Source organism: Cornus florida, unplaced genomic scaffold, assembly GCF_030987335.1.
Source record: "Cornus florida cultivar Cherokee Brave unplaced genomic scaffold, ASM3098733v1 CherokeeBrave_3.0.0_Hap2_Chr04, whole genome shotgun sequence".
Lineage (NCBI taxonomy): Eukaryota > Viridiplantae > Streptophyta > Magnoliopsida > Cornales > Cornaceae > Cornus > Cornus florida.
Genome location: NW_026775574.1, coordinates 25,990,721 through 26,010,600, shown reverse-complemented (window position 1 = coordinate 26,010,600; position 19,880 = coordinate 25,990,721). Strand labels below are relative to the sequence as shown.

Sequence of the window (19,880 nt, the reverse complement as noted above, 5' to 3'; positions counted from 1 at the left end):
TTACCTGTATTGAAAGGATGTCTGACTTTCCAAAGGGACATGTGGCAAGTAGATAAGGAAACAATTTTCTACAGTAAGAAAGTTATAGTTAAATGAGACACATGCAAGTCAAAGAGGAAAGCAGTTACTTGTAGTTAGAAGGACGTTTGACTTTCCAAGTGAACATGTGGTAGGCAGAGAAGGAAGTAGTTTTCTATTGTTGGAAAGTTGTTACTAAATAGGACATGTGTCAGCCAAAGAAGAAAGCAGTTACCTGCAGTTGGAGGTGGTTACTTGCAGCTGGAAGATCGTGGCCCATTCCACTTAGCAGTTTCAGAACGTGGCTATAAGCCTTCAATTGGAATTAAACCACCAAAACCACTCTTTCAAACCTGTAATTCATGGGACATCATGTTCTTACACGTGTCAACATTGTGAGAAGACTAAGGAGACATGGGACACATGGCCAAAATCAAACGTTCATGTGGCACAAATCAGACATTCTACTTGGCACAAATCGGGCGTTTTATTTTGAAGCATTTTAACAATAGATGGAACTACCACTGGCTATAACTACAAGATTTGGAAAAAATAAAAAGGCATCTCCACACAGATCAAACAACTCCTATTTTCACTTTTCATTTCAATTCACGCACTTTATCTTTTCTTAGTGTAATCTTTACTTTTCAAGCACTTTAATTCCCCGTACATGTATTTTAATTCAATTTAGTTCAGTTAATTTCATTCTTCCAATGACACTTTTACCAAGCATTTCCATTTTTTTCCGTTCCATCTTTCCATTTTCGAAGTCCTTTTCCACAAAGGCAAAAAGAACCTAGCGAGAGCTCTCATTCCAAGCTCTCCAAAAATCGCCTGAACTTCAAGCCTCTTACAGCCAGATTTGGAATCTATTTTGGCTCTATTCCATCTCCATTAGATTCTCGGTGAATCCTAGCACGCCCGAACCTTTCACCTTTCCACTTGGAAGGGACAAAATTTTTGTGGCCAAACATTTTGGCACGACTAGTGGTACTACCGATTAAAGAAATTGGATATAATGGATGGAAGAAGAATTTTAACGAGTCCCAACCTATTTATTGCCGAAGAATGTGAGCAATATTTTCGAGAACTCTAGGAAAAGATTTAAGAATGTTTTTGGAATGCAATAGCAGAATGGGAAAGGTCCCAACATCATGTACAAACCTGTCCATGTGCTCCGCAACAACTACCCTATACAAAGAAATCTCGATGGAGGAACAACCTTCTAGCAGACCCAAACCCACTTCTAATGGTGTTTGGGAGGAAATGTATGGACAATCAACCTCTAGACCCTGGGGGGAAATGAATTGGATGAAAGGTATCAAGCACTCAAGATTATAACTTTCGGCCTAGACAATAGGCTGAAAAATACTAGTTGTCCCATTCCTCACCTAATAGAAGTATCGGATGCCAAATTCTCACTCATTATCTAAAATTTTATATGTCTTATTTTTCTTCAGAGAATATCAGGCACATAAAACTTGGGGGCAATGTTTATATTATAATTATCATCTATTTCCAGATTAGAAAGGTTGTCGTGGGCGATCCCAATTGGAAGGGTGAATGTTTCCAATTGGAAGGGTGAATGTTTCAACTTGGAAGGGTGATATGTAAATAAAGATATAATCATGAAGCAACATATGGCTTCATCAAAGGAAGCCATTAGGTACAAGTAACTGTATAGGAACACGTGTCAATCAAAGAGAGAAACAGTTACCTGTAGTTGGAAGGAGGTGTGACTTTCCAAAGGCACACGTGGTAAGCAGAGAAGGAAACAGTTTTCGACAGTTGGAAATTTATTGTTGAATGAGACATGTGTCAGTTAAAGAGGAAAACAGTTACCTGTAGTTGGAAGGACATGTGACTTTCCAAGTGGACACGTGGCAGGCAAATAAAGAAGTAGTTTTCTATTATTGGAAAGTTATTGCTGAATGGGATACGTGTTAACCAAAGAGGAAAGCAGTTATCTGCAATTGGAGGTGGTTACTTACAGTTAGAAGGTCATGGCCCATTCCACTTAGTAGTTTCAAAACGTGGCTAGAAGCCTTCAATTGGAAGTGAAACACTAAAATCACTCATTCAAAGTTGCAATTCATGGGACATCATGTTCTTACACGTGTTAATATTGTGAGAAGACTAAGGGAAACATGGGACACGTGGCAAAAATCAGGCGTTCCATGTGGCACAAATCAGACATTCCACTTAGCACAAATCGGACGTTCCACTTGAAAGTATCTCAACAATAGATGGAACTGCCACTGGCTATAAATAGAAGACTTGGACAGAATAAAAAGGCATCTCCACACATATCAAACAACTTCTATTTTGACTTGACATTTCAATTCATGCAAAATATCTTTTCATAGGGGAATATTTATTTTTCAAGCCCTTTAATTTCCCGCACATGTATTTCAATTCCTTTAATTTCCAGCACTTCTACTTCAGTTCTTAGTTTAATGAAATTCAATTTAGTTCAGTTCATTTCATTGTTCCAGTGACACTTTCACCAAGCATTTCCATCTTTTTCCATTCCATTTTTCCATTTCCGAAGTCCTTTTCAGCAAAGGCAAAAAGAACCTGGTGACAACGGTCATTCCAAGGTCATTAAATTGTTCACAACACATATTCACTATAATAATTTAAGAGTGTAAATGTTGTTTTCATTATTTTCCCATAAGACACTGGCGGCATCACTGTTGTAACCTGGGATTCTCTATGTGGTGTTATACTATATCCTACGGATTCCAAACTTTACATATGTTGAGATCCATGTGTAGGACTGCAAATGAACTGAGTTGTTCATAAATAACTCGATTCGACTCAGGTTCGTTCGTTAAGCAAGCGAGCCAAGCTCGAGCCCAATTTTTACACTCGTTTAGCAAACAAGCCAAGCCAGAATAATGTTGGGCTCGACTCGTTTGGGCTTGTGAACACGGCTCGTTAAGTTTTTGATCCAGTCCATATATGTGGACAAATTTGATTTATTAACATTATATAACATAAGCCCATTTGTAAAACGTATTACTATCTAAATGAGAAAGTCCAAGAAAAAATGACACATATTCATCTTAAAGACCCATTTATGTTAACAACAACAAAACCCTATTCTTATTTCACTTTCTATAATGAATTAGGCGCAACCCCTTTCCTCTTGCATTCCCCGCAATGATGGACAATGACCTTCTTTGCCCTTCAATATTTCATATTCTTTGAGGACAACAATGGACAAGTAATGAAATTAATTGTAAAAAGAGAACTAGGTTGATGATTTCAGACAACCTCAAGGCATGCACATATATATATCCACATCTATAGGTCAATATACATATATATATATATATATATATATATATATATATATGCTTTGTTTGTGTTATATATATACACTAATTTGTTTTGTATTATATATACCTAAGATAGTGTGTGTGTATGTGTACTGAGAGAGGAAAAAAAAATATATGTGTTGTTTATATATGTGTGCAGATGAGCTTGAGCTCACCGATTTTCTGACGAGTTAAGCCCGAGCACTTCCTTGATTGTGGCGAGCTAAGACTGCCAAAGCTCGACTCGGCTCGATTCGTTTGCAACCCTATCCATACGTGTATGAGCTAGGATCTGTTGAATGCCGTATAATCACTTACGTTGGAATATAGAGGATCCCCAATTTATGATGAACTCATGACTCGATGACCATATAACTTGGTCATTGAAGTAATGGGTGATTACCTTAATTTGTTTCAAAATTTTGTTTTATGGGCTTACATCTTCTTCTCAAGAGATTATTATATGGACCAAGGACCATTAATCACCTGTCAGATGGCAACTGAAATGGGACCATTGGTTTAAGGGAGAAATACATAATTTCTCCTTAGATGTGAACTAACAATGGTAAGTTCACGTAGATTTTTAAAACCAATCTAAATCCCACAATTCAAACGGTTTCATGCTAATAAAAATACCATTTTATCCTTGTATATTATTTTATTTACAAAAGTATTAGTAAAATAAAAAATATAAATAATTAAGGGTAATTAAAGTGCAAAAATAAACCATTGTGGGATACAGAATGTGCAAATATCTCCTATATATTGGAAAAAAAAAATCCCTACATTTCTCAAATTGAGCAAATAAAAGAATTCTCTAATTTGAAAGATGAAATACCTAACATGTCCTTAAGACAAAAAAAAAAAAAAAAATAATAATAATAATAAATAAAGGGAATTTTTTTTTAAAATTTATAAAAACACCAGAAAATTTATTTATGCTATTTTTTTTATTATTTAATTTAATTGTTAATTATTTTTTATTAAAGAAAGAAATACCTAAAATTCCCTTAAGGGTATTTTGGAATGTTTATAAAAAATTGGTTAAAAACAGTGACCGGTGGGTAATTTGCTATAAATTTTCAAAATACAAAAATTTATGTGCAATTTATAAAAACGGGAGTATTTTTTGCATTTTTTTTTATAAAGCATAGATTTTTTTTTTTATACAGCATAAATTAAATAAAAATATAAAAATATTTCATATTTTGAAAAAATGTTAAAATAATAAAAATCAAACGCTCTATATTGTGTAATTTGTTCAAATCTGAACAGAAATGAATGTAATTTGGCCGGCATTCTTTTTTTCTTTTCTTTTCTTTTTTATTTTTTATTTAAGCGAATTGTATAAATGGAAAAAAGTTATAAGAAAGACCTTCGGCCAAAACAGCCCATTAGCGGCAAATAAAGCCCAAAGGCAAACCCGACCCGAAGCAACAGAACCAGCCCAGAGTTAAGCCCAACCCAAAGCAAAAAAGGACTTCAGGTAGCAGTTGAAACCATTACATGAAGATCTTAAACACAGATCCGGTGAGCAAACCCTACAACGATGGAGAGATAATCTCCATGAATTTCAGTTCGGTGGCCTCAGAGGAGGCCTGCAACAAGATGGAGAAAGATTCTAGCTGCTCAGAATCGATCTAGAAGCCACGTAATCCCTAAGACAACCCAGACGGAGGATTGAGGTGATTGAATTGCAGACTTTAGCGAGAACCCTGCTCTGCGAAGCTGGATTCCCTCTGAAGATGCGATTGTTCCTCTCTTCCCAGGTGTGATAAATTAATTCTGAAAAACAGACTTTCCTTAGAGTGTTGATTAGTGAGCTTGATTTCCATCGAACACTAGTCCATAGAATCAATTCTTCCCAACTGTGAAAAGCTTTATAGAACCTTCATCTGTCTGAGATGAATTTCCAAAGAGGGGAAGAGAAGGTGCAGTTTGAGAATAGATGAGAATGGGACACCGTTTCAGTATTGCAAAGGGCACAAATGTTATCATGGTGAGCCATGGATCTGCAATCAAGTGTTGGAAGCCTGCCCTAAACAGAATTTCATTCTCGGGATGGAAAGTGTTTGCCATACAAGGTTGTGCCAAGGAACTGTAGGACCATGATGTGATAGGTGGAAAGTTGTGTGCTTCAAGCTGAATGAACTAGAAGGGGAACAGACCAAATCAATTTGTCCTTCTTGAAAGGAGAAGGTTGTTGTAAAGAGAGGAGTTCAGGATTGCAGAGGATAATTGAGTTGGAAAGCTCCAAGAATTGTTGACAATAAAGTGAGCAACTTTTGTGTCTTCATGTATACCCAAAAAGGAGAGGATGGATGGTGGAAATCGATGGCATAGAGACCCTCCAGAGGACCAATTATCCAACCAAAATGAGGTATCATTCCCATCACCAACAATATGCTTGATAAAATGCCTTGCATGATGTCTGAGTTGCAGAATTTTCCTCCAACTCCAAGAGCAGGAGTGAGGGACTTTCAATGACCAGAAATTCCTGTGTGAAGTTCCCAAATATATCTCAGGATAGCTGCATGGTTAGATAATTCTAGGTTGGGCAGACCCAAACCCCCTTCAACCTCAGGTTTGCACACTGCTTCCCAATTTACCTTTCCTCCATTAGATTTCATCTCTGGGCCATACCATAAGAAAGATCTGAGAATCCTATTGAGTTCATTGATAACACTCTTTGGAAGAATCAAGATACTGAACCAATAGAACTGTGTGGATACAAGGACAGATCTAACAAGCTGCAATCTACCTGCATAAGAGAGAGATCTTGCAGTCTAATGAGAAATTTTGTGAGTAATCTTCTCTACCGTCATTGGCTTTAAGGTTTGTAGTTATTAATGGAGCTCCCAAGAGCCTGATGGGAAGAGAACCCTTGTGAATGCCAAGCAAATTGGTGATGGCATCTTCAATGTGTGGTGGAACACCAGAGAGGAAGATTGAGCTTTTAGACAGATTAATTGTGAAATCAGGCATTGAGCAAAAATAGTCCAAGGTAGACTTGATAATGGAGATGGATTCTATATTACCAAAGCAAAGCAATAGGAGACTATCTGCAAAAGAAAGGTCAGTAATAACTTGATCGGTGCACTTTTCGTAGTGGTGCTTGAAAGCTGGGGCCCTTGTAACATAATTGGCACTCTTTCTACATGTTGTGTGGCTGCAAATCTCTTTCTAATTGTACTTTCGTTTTTTTTTTTTTTTTTTTTTTTTTTCTTTGTCCTGGGTAAGTGGCCAGTCAATTCTTTTGACTGGGCAGTACAGTAATATTTATATTTTTGTCTAAAAGTTGTTGGTAATTACTACTACGTAATTAGTCTTTGTTGAAAAGCAACTGTAGACAGTCAATTATTTTGACTGACCCAGCCACCCACTCCTCCACATATACACGTATAGACTGTTAACATCGATTATATATATATATATATATATATATATATGCAACTTTGTAGAGTGTTGCGTATAAACCATAACTCAATCTTCTCCCACACTATACCCTCATTCTTCTCTTCCCTCCACGTCCCTCGTTTCTGCGGTCGTTGTTCAAATTTCCGGTTGCCTTCCACACCTCTATTAGCGACCGCGGAGAGGTGAAGGTTCCGTTGCTCTCTCTCTGATCTCGTTCTCCTTGATATCTCTTGAAATCTCTAATCTTTCTCAATCTCCTTCTCACCATCGCTTAGAGTTCCGGTGAGAAGTCTTCTATCTCTCTCTATCTCTTGCAAATCCTAATATTTTCTCTTCAGACGAATATGCCTTCTTAGTCCTCAGGTGATGCTATTCTGCTTTCTTTTAAGGTCTGCAATGATATGTTTGTTTTTCTGATTTTATAGTTTTTAGAAATTTGGTTCTTCTTTGTTATTACTCTGTTATACATCCTTCCATATGACTGTGATGCTAGCTTAAATCACGAATAAAAATAATTTAATTATCAATGGACATATTTCAGAAATATTTATTTTTTTCCTTGAAGGTTTACTCGGTGGGAAGAGAAAAATGTCATTTGGATTGAGTAGATTTGGAAAAAATAGGTATGATTTTGGGACTTGTTCTTTTGTTAATTAAGGGTGCTACATTGCATTTCTTGCGTTTCTTATGTATTTGAAATTATTCATTGGACAAATTAAACTGTGACCATTGCTTGAAGAATTTATAAATCATACTTTTCAATTAGTCTCAAGTATCAGATGTGTTTTTCTGTATCCTATCTATTCAACCAATTAAAACTGGATGGACAATTCACTCAAATTTATTCGAAAACTTAATTGCAATCATCACCATCACCATCTTCACAATGCATCCTCTCTACAAACCCAAAGCTTCCAACCATGGAATTCAACCTTCACTAAGGAATCCGACTGCAAATCACCTTAAACCTCCATTTATTCCACCGATCCAATACAACACTACCCCATCATTCATCCAAAAATCCTCGAAAAAACAAGTAGACCTTAAAAAACCCACTACAAAACCTTTACAACAGCCAAAGACCTCAACTGCCAAACCATTTCAGCAAAGAAATATAACCCATTCACAAGGTCAAACAAACCAAGCCTTACCACCCTTGAAGCAAACATCTCCTAAACTGTTACTCAAAAAATCAATAGCAGCTATACCTTCCCTCACACAGGTTTATCCTCCTCCAATTCCATCCTCAATTTCAGGTCAACCACACTCTCATTTTCCTTCACCTACCATAAAACCCATATGACCAACCAATAATGCCATACAAAAGAACACTAACAGCTCAAAGGCAACTCACCACCAACCTCCATCACAAGGAAACTTACCAAGGAATTTCAACCGACTGTTGTACTCATCTCCAGCTCACCAAATTGATAGGCTACAAGAACAACTTGAATGGAAGGATGAGAATTTGGGAAGAGCAATGGAGATGTATGATAATCAGAAGAAGATCAATGCTGAACTGCAAATGGAACTCGACAAGGTCAAGCTACTGATTAGCCACCTACAGCAGCCACCGGCCACCACCTCCGCAGCCACCACCTCCTCCTCCAACGGCACTAACCATGACACAATGGTGGGTCCAGGCTTGTCCCCAAATTCAAATTTGAATCCCATACACAATGCTTTACTTACATCACCAAGGCAGGTAACTATTCCACTGCAGGCATCAGTTCAAAACACTATTCATACAGCTAAAAATGGTAATATTATTGACCACTTTCCACAACCTACCACAAACATCCAACAATCCCCCACCACTACATTAAATGCTATACCAGACGCAAACCTACAAATCACTGGAAACACTATAACCATCCCACTGCAAACCAAACCAAATACTTAAGGGGCAAAACCATGGACTGATGTAGTATAGCAAAACAACAACAAAATGGTTCTTAAATTTTACTTCCCCAGTTCACACTCTCCATTCATCATCGATCCTCCTCAAGAAATTGCTGAAGAATGGTTAAAATTTTAGGGTTCTCTACATCTAGTTAGGAAATCATTCCAGAAAAGACTCCTCTTCAAGGTGGTCTAAGCTGCTACAGCTAAACTTTGGACATCCCATGGTCTTACTCACACAATTATGGGAGAAAACAACATTTTCATATTTAGATTCAACTCTTCATCCCAAGTAGAGAAGGTTCTCTCACTTGGACCATGGTCCATTGCTGGACACCCCTTCTCCTTGATGAGATGGACCAACCAAGCACATACACAGCCATCAACCATTGCCTGTATTCCAACTTGGATCAAATTCTTCAACATCCCACTAGACTTTTGGACAGCAAACGGGCTCAGTTACATAGCTAGCTCAGTGGGTGAACCATTATATGCTGATTAAGCAACTGAAGACAGAACCAAACTCAAATTTGCAAGGCTGTGTGTAAATGTTGACCTCAAGAAGCCTCTGAAGAATGAAGTCCAACTCAGAATAGATGGGAACTTAGTTGAAATCAGACTTGAATACCAATGGTTACCAAAATTCTGCTGTAAGTGACACCAGCTCACTCATACTGTCAGCTCCTGCCCACTAAATATCATACAACCTCCACAGCAGCAACAAAACAATCAAGCTCAACCACAGTCCAGCCTTTCAATGATTGAACACAGTCCAGCAATACAACCAGCCACAGAATGGGTGACCATCAAGAAGAAAAAGAATAAACCACAACTCAGCAAAGGCCAAACACCCAAACACTTACCCCATACCCCATACCCCTAAAACAAAACAAAACAACAACCAATTCCAACCTCTAGCATGTCCACAACCACACACAAACCAGAAGAGCATTACAAATCCCATCTCTCAACCTTCATACTACAATTCCCCACCTAAAAACAATAACTCAATTGACAACCCCATTATGAGCAACCACTTAGACTCCCCTACACATATGGTGGTGTGTCGTCGGTTGCACCAAAAGTTTGCCAAAATATGTTGCACTAAGAGTGTGATTGTGCAATGTGGCCAAGTTTTAAATTTGTAAAAGCCACTACTACCTCTAACTAAAAATATAGCTAGGGTGAGTAGGGATCGTCCCAAGGGATTGTGGGTGCCTTTGTAATGGAAACAATATATAGGTTTAATAGGTCGAGTGATCAAAGGTTGGTTGGATTGATTGATTAAGCTATTATGCAAATGAAATTAAAGTAAACAAAATTCAATGATTAATAAATTAGAGAAAGATATAGAAGGGAGGACTTGGGGTACTAGAGCTCACCACTAAGCTTGACTTCACTAGACACTAGCAATTGTATATTAATGGGGAAATTGACTTGTAACTTGTGTGTGTGTGTAACATTAATTGAAACTAGGCATGGATGGCAAATAAGCATAGATTGTCAAGCCAAATCAAATGAAAAACACAACCTATCAAATGAGACCAAAATCCATTCAATGAAACCATAATTTATGCATACACAACTATTTAGAAACATACATCTAATGCATTCATAAGTATGGAACACCAAGGAACAAGAGTAGATTGTCCATAGATTGTCCACCTATCTATGAACTTAAAGCAACTACACTACATCTACACTAAATACATGAAATTAAATTAAGTAAGCTAAGGGTGTGGTACAATCCATCAAGAAACAAGTGTGAACCATCAAATAAATTGCAAGAGTGTTCAATTAAGCTCTATGTTTTGACCATCTCTAGATTAACTTCATCCATACACATAGACATGCATAAACTCCACTAAATCTAGAGAAAAGCACACGAATCATCCATTATAGCATACATAGACATATGGTTAGAAGTAGATAATCAATTGAAAGCATTAATCCATATACATCAAGTAGAAACCACAAGATATATATATATAAGTCCAAGATCAAAACATTGTTACAAATAAATCCCCAAAAATATACAAAGAACTAAGTCTAGGAAGCAAACTTAGGGGCTACTCTAGCCCCAAGTAGATGTCTAGCCACTCATTGAAGTAGTCATCCAACCCTTAATGGCTATCTCTATGGTAGGAATGACCTTCTTCTTGATGGAAACACTAGAAGAATGGAAGAACTCCCCAAAAATGTGTAAAGCTCTCTAATCTCTAGCCTCCTCTCCAAGATAAGAAAAATACAAGTTATGTTGAATGTTACAAGTTATGATGTAAAAATAGCTCAAAATCCTTATATAGGTAGGTTAAGTGTCATACCTAATGGTCTGGGCTCGTACACCAAGGTCCCTCCAGTGATTGCACCATGAGCCAACTTTTAATGAGCTGGAATCTATTTTTTTTCGGACTTGAGGAAGTTCGATCAATCGAACATGGCTCAGATCCATCGAATGCTGCAGGAATTGATCATCCTTGGCGGCGCCTTTTTGAATAAAGACGAATCTCTGATATTTTTGGGAAGAAGACAAAAGTGGTAGGTGGGTGGTAGGTGTGGATAAGATCAAATCATTTTGATCGATCTGGGAAATGTTGGATCGATATAAGGACAAAGGCTTGGATCCATCTTGAACTGTTTAGATCGATGAACTTTCGATCGATCGAAGAAATGCTGAGATCGATCGAACATGCTGAATTTCCACACTTTGCTTCATTTAGCTTCCATTTTACTCCTTTCTTCCATTTAGCTTGAGTTGACTTCATTAATGCTCTTATTTGGCTGAATTGACTTATTTTTGGGATAAGCACCTGAAAAGGGCAATAACTCAAAATTAGAATAAAACGGGGAAATAAGATAGATAAAGGTCATAGAATGCTCAAGTTTAAGGGGTTTAAACGCGCACTTTTTAGCGCTCATCAACATACTCCTTTCTTTTCACCATTGTGCAGCAGAAAGTTAAACTTCTCTCATAATAACAGTCCACTCACTCCAACTAACCATATCCCAGTACCATCCTCCTTGCCAACTATGCATCACCATCACTCAACTCCCCAACCAGAACGCATCACACCTACAACACACCCCCAGTACAACAAACAGAACAAGAAAGCACATCACAAATCCCCAACTTACTTATCAAACCCTAAACTGAGACTTTCACCACCTCATTATGCACCACAGACTCTAACCCCAAATAGAGGGACAACCTCTATACAATCCTCACTCTCTGAACCAGAAGGCACTCAGTATAGTGTCTTGTAATCAATGAGAAGTTTAAAGAAGGTTGAAAGGAAGAAGAAGAGTCCCTGCACTGATTTGATGTCTGTGAGACATCTTGGAGGTTCTTTCTCTCCCCCCTTTAAATGATCACACTCCTAACATGGAATATTAGGGGGTTAAACCAACCCCCTAAGCAAGCAGAGATTAAGAGATTGATCTCTGAAAAGAAAATAGATATAGTTTCAATTGTGGAGACCAAAGTGTCACCTATAAATGCTGCAGCTATACATAGGAATATTGCTCCTATTTGGAGCATGGTACAAAATTACACCTTTTCTGACTTGGGAAGAATTTGGGTGTTATGGAACTCCAACATCATCAATCTAACTGTCATCACCACAACCTCACAGGCTATTCACTGCTCAATCTCAGTATTAGGGCAGAATGTTGACTTCTTTACATCATTTGTTTATGCTGCTAACATTGCAACAGATAGGCAGCTTCTATGGGAGGATCTAATCCACCATGCTCACTTATTCTCAAACTCACCATGGCTGCTAATGGGTGACTTTAATGTTATTCCAAATATTGGGGAAAGTCATGGTGGTTCAATGAGATGGAGTAATGCAATGACAGATTTTAATGACTATTTGCAAGAAACAGAACTTGAATACTTGAAGTTCAATGGAATTCTCTATTCTTGGAGCAATAAGAGTTTGGGGAATGCTTGCATTGCTAAGAAATTAAATCGAGCATTAGTAAACCCTAGATGGACTGAAACCTTTCCTTTATCTGAATGTACCTTTCTTCCCCCAAACATTTCAAACCATAGTCCAATTCTAGTAACTCTGGATCTTAGCACCCCAAGAAGGCCTGTACCTTTCAGATTTTTTAGTGCCTGATCCCTGCATCTAAACTTCCATTCATCAATTCATGCTATTTGGACTAAATACATCAAAGGCACAGCTATGGTTTAGGTGGTCCAAAAACAAAAGCTACTAAAACAGGTGCTGAGATCAAACTGCAAGAAGGAATTTTCTGAGGTAGAATCAAAGCTGCAAGCTGTGAGGCTGGAGCTGAGTGCCTGCCAAATGGATTTAGACAACACACCTGGTGACCACAGCCTTAGACAGTTGGAGAAGGCACTTACCACTGAGCTCCTAAGGCTGGGCAACATCCATGAGGATATCCTTAGACAAAAGTCAAGAATGTCCTGGCTAAAACTAGGGGACTGTAATTCAAGCTTCTTCCACAAATCAGTTTGCTCAAGGGCCAATAGGAACAAAATACTCTCACTCTCAACTGATTCAAGCCACACTCTTTATGACAAGGAGGACATTAAGACCGAGGTTGTTGCACACTTCCACAATCTACTAGGAACCACTCCCACAAGCACTTACCACATCAATGATCTCTCACCATTAATCACAGCTCAAGTGCCCACACACTTCCACCATTTCCTTGATAAGCCACCATCCCACATGGATATACAGAATTGCATGCTGAACCTCAACACAACCAAAGCACCAGGGCCAGATGGATATAATGCCCTCTTTTACCATAAAGCCTGGGATATTGTTGGAAGATCTGTCACTCTTGCCATTGCTGAGTTATTTAGGAATGCGAAACTTTTGGGGGAGGTAAACAATACTTACATTTGCTTGGTTCCAAAATGCCAAAACTCCACTTCTCTACATGATTATAAGCCAATCTCTTATGTAAACACCATCTACAAATGCATTGCTAAACTACTTTCAATGAAGTTGCAACAAACATTGCCTGTCATCATTGATCCATCCCAATCAGCTTTCATCCATGGCAGGAAAATTACAGACCCTATACTACTCACACATGAGCTTCTGAGGGGGTATCACAAGCAGTCCAAGCCAGCAAGATGTGCCAAAATTGACCTAAAGAAAGCTTTTGACTCTATCAAATGGGACTTCATGCTCAACTGTCTCACTCTCGATTATTTCTCACAGAAATTTATTTCACTTATTCAAGCATGCTTGACCTCACCATCGTTCACTGTTGCTCTTAATGGAGAGTTTCAGGGGTATTTCAAAGGGAAAAGAGGGTTGAGGCAAGGGGACCCCCTCTCACCCTTTCTCTTTGTCATTGCAATGGATGCCCTTTCCTCCATTATCAAGAATTTTGTGGATAGGGTTCACTCCTTCAAGTATCATTGGAGATGCAAGGATCCAAAGATCACGCACCTGTCATATGCTGATGACTTGTTCTTATTTTGTCATGGAGACATTTCTTAAGTCTCAATTCTTAAATGTGCCGTTGACCACTTCTGTTGCATGTCAGGTTTTGAGGTAAACTTGAACAAAAGCTCAATTTTTCTCTCTGGAGTTGAGGCTCACACTCAGGAAGCTATTATCTCATTACTTGGTATTGAACAAGCTGACCTCCCAGTGAAATACCTTGGAGTGCCACTGATCACAACATGCCTTAAAGCCTCACATTGCAGCTTGCTCATCAACAAAATCACCAAAAAAATATCCCACTGGACTTCAAGGTCTCTCTCCTATGTAGGCAGATTACAATTTATCAAGGTTGTTTTGGTATCAACACAAATCTATTGGAGCAGTATTTTCATTTTACCAAAAGGAGTCATTGATGAGCTCAACAGAATCTTTAGATCCTTTCTTTGGTCTGGGGTTGAGATGAAAGCTTCCAGTTCTAAGGTTGCTTGGCACAAGGTTTGCAAACCTAAAAAAGATGGAGGGTTGGGCATTCTAAACTTAGAGCAGGCAAACAAAGTAGGAATCATGAGGCACATTTGGGATCTGCAATGTGGAAGCTTGGATAGAATTTGGATTAGGTGATGCAACTCCCCCCTTATCAAATCCAAAAACCTGTGGTGACTAAAAATTCCTCACTCTTGCTCATGGAGCTGGGGGAAAGTACTATAGTTAAGGCATCCAACTAGGCTATTAATCAAACACAAGGTTGGTAATGGAACTGACACATCATTTTAGTCGGACAATTGGGCTCCAGGAGGTTTACTCTGCACTAGATTTTCATCTTCTGTTCTCACTGTAGCTGGCATAAATGAAACCACCACTCTTGATGCATTCATTGACATAAGCTACGCTTGGTCATTTCCACAGGCACTCACAATTCTTATCCTAGAGTTATTACATATTCAATCTCCATGTCCAGATATCACTGACAAGAAGATTTGGATTGCATCACTTACTGGACGCTACAACTTCAAGCATACTACTGCTCACTTGGCAGGGCATCTTGATAAGGTCCCTTGGTTTAACTTGGTATGGAGTTCCCCAATCATACCTCGGATAAAATTCAACTTGTGGTTGGCAGTCCAATCTAGACTGCCAACACTTGACTGCAAATCCATGAGCAAATTCCAAAGCCTGTGCCCACTTTGCTCTAATGCAATGGAATCACATAACCATTTGTTTTTCACTTGCTCCTTCATCTCGCCAATTTGGAGGTTCATCAAGGACAAGTGTCACTTCTCAACAGTGATCTCAAACTGGAGCATGTTGGTGCAGTTGGTAAGCTTCATGTGGAAGTCCAATTCTCCCCAAAATTTGGTTAGGAAAATATGTCTCTCATCAGTTGTCTATCACACTTGGGAAGAACGCAATAGTAGAATCTTCAAGAAGGGAAGCTGCTCACAAAGAACTCTTCCAGCCAAAATCACTTACTCCACTACGTCAATTCTGAGAATGGGATTTCTAAAGGATTGCACAGCCTCGAGATCAATCCTCTTAGAATGGAATCTACCTCCGTCATGCTGCAGACCACCTCCTCGCCCTCCAGATTGCTTGAGTTAGCTGTTAATTCGGCTACAAACACTCACTGGAATTGATTCTAAGTGTTCTCATAGCTAATGGTTTCAATGACAGTTAGTATGAGTCACTTTGTTATTTGAATGGTCTGTTGCCTTGTTGCCCACTTGGGCCTGTCTTATCCTTTGTATTTGGGCTTCGGCTCAAACCTTGTAAATATTTTAAAAATCACTGTCAGTTGCTTTATTTTCTAAAAAAAAAAAAAATTAAAACTGCAATTAGTATAAGAAGACGGCATTGCATACAAACACAATTATTGATCTACTTGTAGGATTTAGCTTTAATTAGCTTTATGCTAATTGTTTCGTTAAGGGATTTATTTTTTTATTTTTTTGGTCTAGGGATTTTATAATTAGAATGCGCCCAACAGTCAAATTGAGTGATCTTCTTTTTGCATACTATAAATTAGATTATATATGCATGCTATAATTTTACATCAACCTAATTGTTTTGTCAACTACATAGGTGGATGATAAGTTAAGATTTCTAAATGATAGAATAATATATATTTTTAATTTCATATATACGTACACATAAATGCATAAACTTGTCTACTGTAAATATTTGAAGAGAGTTGATGTGGCTGTTCAGGAGACGAAAGAACTTGCTGACGGTTATTCCTTTTTAACCTCTTAATGTAGTTAAACACTATTTGTATAGTGCTTGTAATCTATTTGTCAAAAAAATGAATGCCTTTGCAATGTGGTGTTTAGGATGGAAATGGTTACTACTATGGACTGCTGAGTTTTAGAATTTCTATTAGATAGCTTCTGCTGATATGAGTTCAATTGCTCAGCTAGATGGATTCTTATTCTTCTTGGTGAGATGGGATTGTAATTCTTTATTCTTGTAGTTCATTTTCTACACTCTTTGTTTTGGTCTGGCCTCAAATACTGCCATTCCATTGCTATTCATTATATGCTTGTTGTTTGATTGTACAATGTTTCTTCTTTACGTACAACTTACATTTTACGGTGTTACTAGAGTACTTTTTATTTTCCATTCATTTTGTTTTTTTTTTATTAAGTTATTTTGCATTAAAAATACTACCCGATTTTGATTTTCTTTTCTTTCTATCTAAACCTCTTAATTATGTTTGAAATCATTCAACTTTTTATCTGCTCATCTTTTTCATTTTCCCCATAGGCTTATTAATGTTGTGGACAAGTAAATCTAAGTTCTTAATAATAGAATTTTAATATGTTTGATCCTTTTTTAATTTCTACTATTTTTTATTTATTTATTTACAGGAACATAACTAGAGCTCGTGCAACAATGAACCATGGAAAAACGTAATATAAAACATCCTACGTTGTGAAACTATATTCCACTTGATCCTATCTTGTGAAACAACAACTCGATAGTAGGATATAAATTAAAGATCATACCTTCAAAAAACAATTCGACAACCACCATCAAAGAATGGATATAAAAGATACTACCTTGTGAAACTATATCCACTTGATCCTATCCTGTGAAACAATACAACTCGATAGTGAGATATAAAAGATCCTACCTTGAAACAACAATTCAAAAACCAAGAGTGGATATAAAAAATCCTACCTGAAACAACTATTGAAGAGTGGAATATATATAAATGATAACAACCACTTGGTATCCCTGAAATGGTTTGTATAATGACAAAACTATTGTGAATACAACCTCTTCAAGAGAGAGAAGGGGTGATAAGGGTGATATATTCACGAAATCCAAGGGATATCGTAGAGATGAAGAGTAAGTTATATTATTATTTTTTTTCTTTTTCCTCTGTTACGTTTTTAAAATTAATGTATATTGATATATTTTATTAATTCTTCTATTTTATTGGTTGAGAAGGAATAAAACCTTAACAGAGCCTTTGAAGAGGATTGATTTTTTCTATGACGTTGTACAGAACATGCTTAGACTTAAAAGATCACGAGTGCGGTGATTTGGAGTTAGGTGAATTGGAGTTACCGTGCCGGATCACAAGTTCATGAAGTGTATACGATTTTATAAATTATTTTTTTGAGCAGATATTTTAAATTTTTTTCCCCTAATATCATTGTGTTTTAGAGGATAGTAGTGCGATGAGATTGATGCATGTCTTCTTTCCAGGATTTTTGTGAGAATTCAGAAAATTGAGTGAATATGTTGGGTTGGGTAAGTTCGTTTTTGGATTGTGCAACTTCCTGTTTGTCGTTTTACACAATAATAATAGTACTTAATTAATTGTAGATTAATGCATTTCAATAGCCGGAATTTGATGGTTTTTTTCTTTCTTGAGATTTGCAGTTGTGTCCATTGAGCTCTTTTGAAAGCCTACAACAACATTAATGATTCTTGTGTGACTGCAGATATGAAGGTGATTCCTTGGTGGCTGCACAGACTGTTTGAACATTATCATAGATAATGTTCGACAGGGAAAATAGTATTTGGAGGATAAATCACAACTGCAAGAAGGCAGATGATGATGTTGCAATTGATAACCTACCCTCAAGTTCACAATTAGCTTTGTTAGCCCAAGTCCATGTTGATTCTCAACTTTAGTTCACAATCTATTTCGATGTGCATTGATAAAGTTCTTGAGTTTCTTATTATGGGTATAAAGATCTCGTGTAATTGTCATTCTGATGCATAAAGATTTTCTCTATATTTTTGAATTGTGGGACAATTGGGAGAAAATGTCGGTTGCAGGCTTTCATGTTTTTTAGGTTTGATTTGGCTAATTGGATAGTTTCTCTAAAATAACAGAATTGGGCTGGGTTATAGGATTTATTTGAATTGAAATTTGTGAATGTTCGATAGTGCTTACCTTTGTACCGAGTAGATCAATTATGATATTCAAAATTTATTTTCAAGTGTCGAGGTTTTGGGTATCTTTATTTGCATTTTATTTTATTTTTGTTTGGAAATAATTCTTTTGTATTTTAGTTATTTGTAATGCCCTCTCTTTGACAAAAATTGCATTTTAGTTCTTTTATGTAGGATTAATTTTACTGACATCCCTTCAGGTTTGGCCAAATATTACTTTCAAATATCTTTCAAAAATAACTATTACTCACATTACAAACCGTTACTTGAACAGTTATGACACAATATAAAATGACTTAAATACTCTTTGACTTTGTCAAAATAATTCTTTTAACTTAAATAAAATATTGTGTCATATAAAATGACTTAAATACTCTTTGACTTTGTCAAAACAATTCTTTTAACTTAAATAAAATATTTCTAAAGCTATATATATATAGACACATTATATATATATAGATACCCATTTTGTTTGAACCCATAATAAATCTATACTATATATATACACACACATACACATAATTAGTTTTAGATATGAATATATACATAATTCGTTTTAGAATACTTATTTTGTTTAAACTTCATACTATATACATTCACACACCCATATAATTAGTTTCCTATTTTAATTTAGATTTGTTCATGTATATATTAATTTGGAACTTTTATTAAATTTGTTTTAATTCTAAACCATCTGTAATTTATTTTTAATTATAATTAATTGAATTTGTGGTTAATTATTTTTAATTGTTATTATAATACCCCCAAATCAAATTTAGTGGCATTAATTTTGATATTTTCCATTGACATGTTTGGGACTCCACAATTATTTGCCCCAACTTCAATTCTTTTTATAGAATTGTCAGCAAATAATTTTGCAATAAACCTAAATTATATGATCAAGAGTCTCTTAATTCCCAATTAACCGCAAAAAAATATGTGGATAATTGTAGAAGATACAAAAGTTTATCTATCAGTCTACAATTCATCTAAGAATCAATCAAACAGCAACCAAAACAGAGAGAATTGAAGTGAAAAACAGAAATTATGAAATGGGTATTGAAGATTAATAAAAACAAATACCATTAAACCCAATTGAGGAGTGATTAAGGCAGTGGAATCGGAAATTACAGAAAGCCGTGAAACTGAAGAACTCAACATCCAAACACATGAAGAGAAGAGAAGAGAAGCAATGGAGAAGACGGCCTGCCCCAATCGCAGAGTCACTGTTGTTTTTTAATTGCTCCGCTTCCTCCACGTCAGAGCTTCGCCCAATTCCAAGCCCATAACATAAAATGATTGTGCAAGTTTCTCTGTAACTAAACTGTTACTATTCCTTTGTATCCTCTCCGGTTGTTGAGGGAATGACTCCAACTGT

The 19,880-nt window shown here is 36.7% G+C and overlaps 1 long non-coding RNA gene across 4 annotated transcripts; it reads left to right on the top strand.

Moving 5' to 3' along the window:
• The first annotated feature begins 4,714 nt into the window (after window positions 1-4,714).
• Window positions 4,715-18,652, top strand: LOC132303018 (uncharacterized). 4 transcript variants are annotated; one of them, XR_009481049.1, is made up of 6 exons: window positions 4,715-6,416; window positions 7,324-7,381; window positions 16,960-17,443; window positions 17,546-17,691; window positions 17,807-17,851; window positions 18,046-18,652. It is a non-coding gene; the product is annotated as an uncharacterized LOC132303018 (long non-coding RNA). The 4 variants fall into 4 exon arrangements; XR_009481048.1 differs by lacking the exon at window positions 4,715-6,416 and adding an exon at window positions 6,427-7,121; XR_009481050.1 differs by lacking the exon at window positions 4,715-6,416 and adding an exon at window positions 6,427-7,147 and having other exon boundaries at window positions 17,604-17,691.
• The last annotated feature ends 1,228 nt before the right edge of the window (window positions 18,653-19,880 follow it).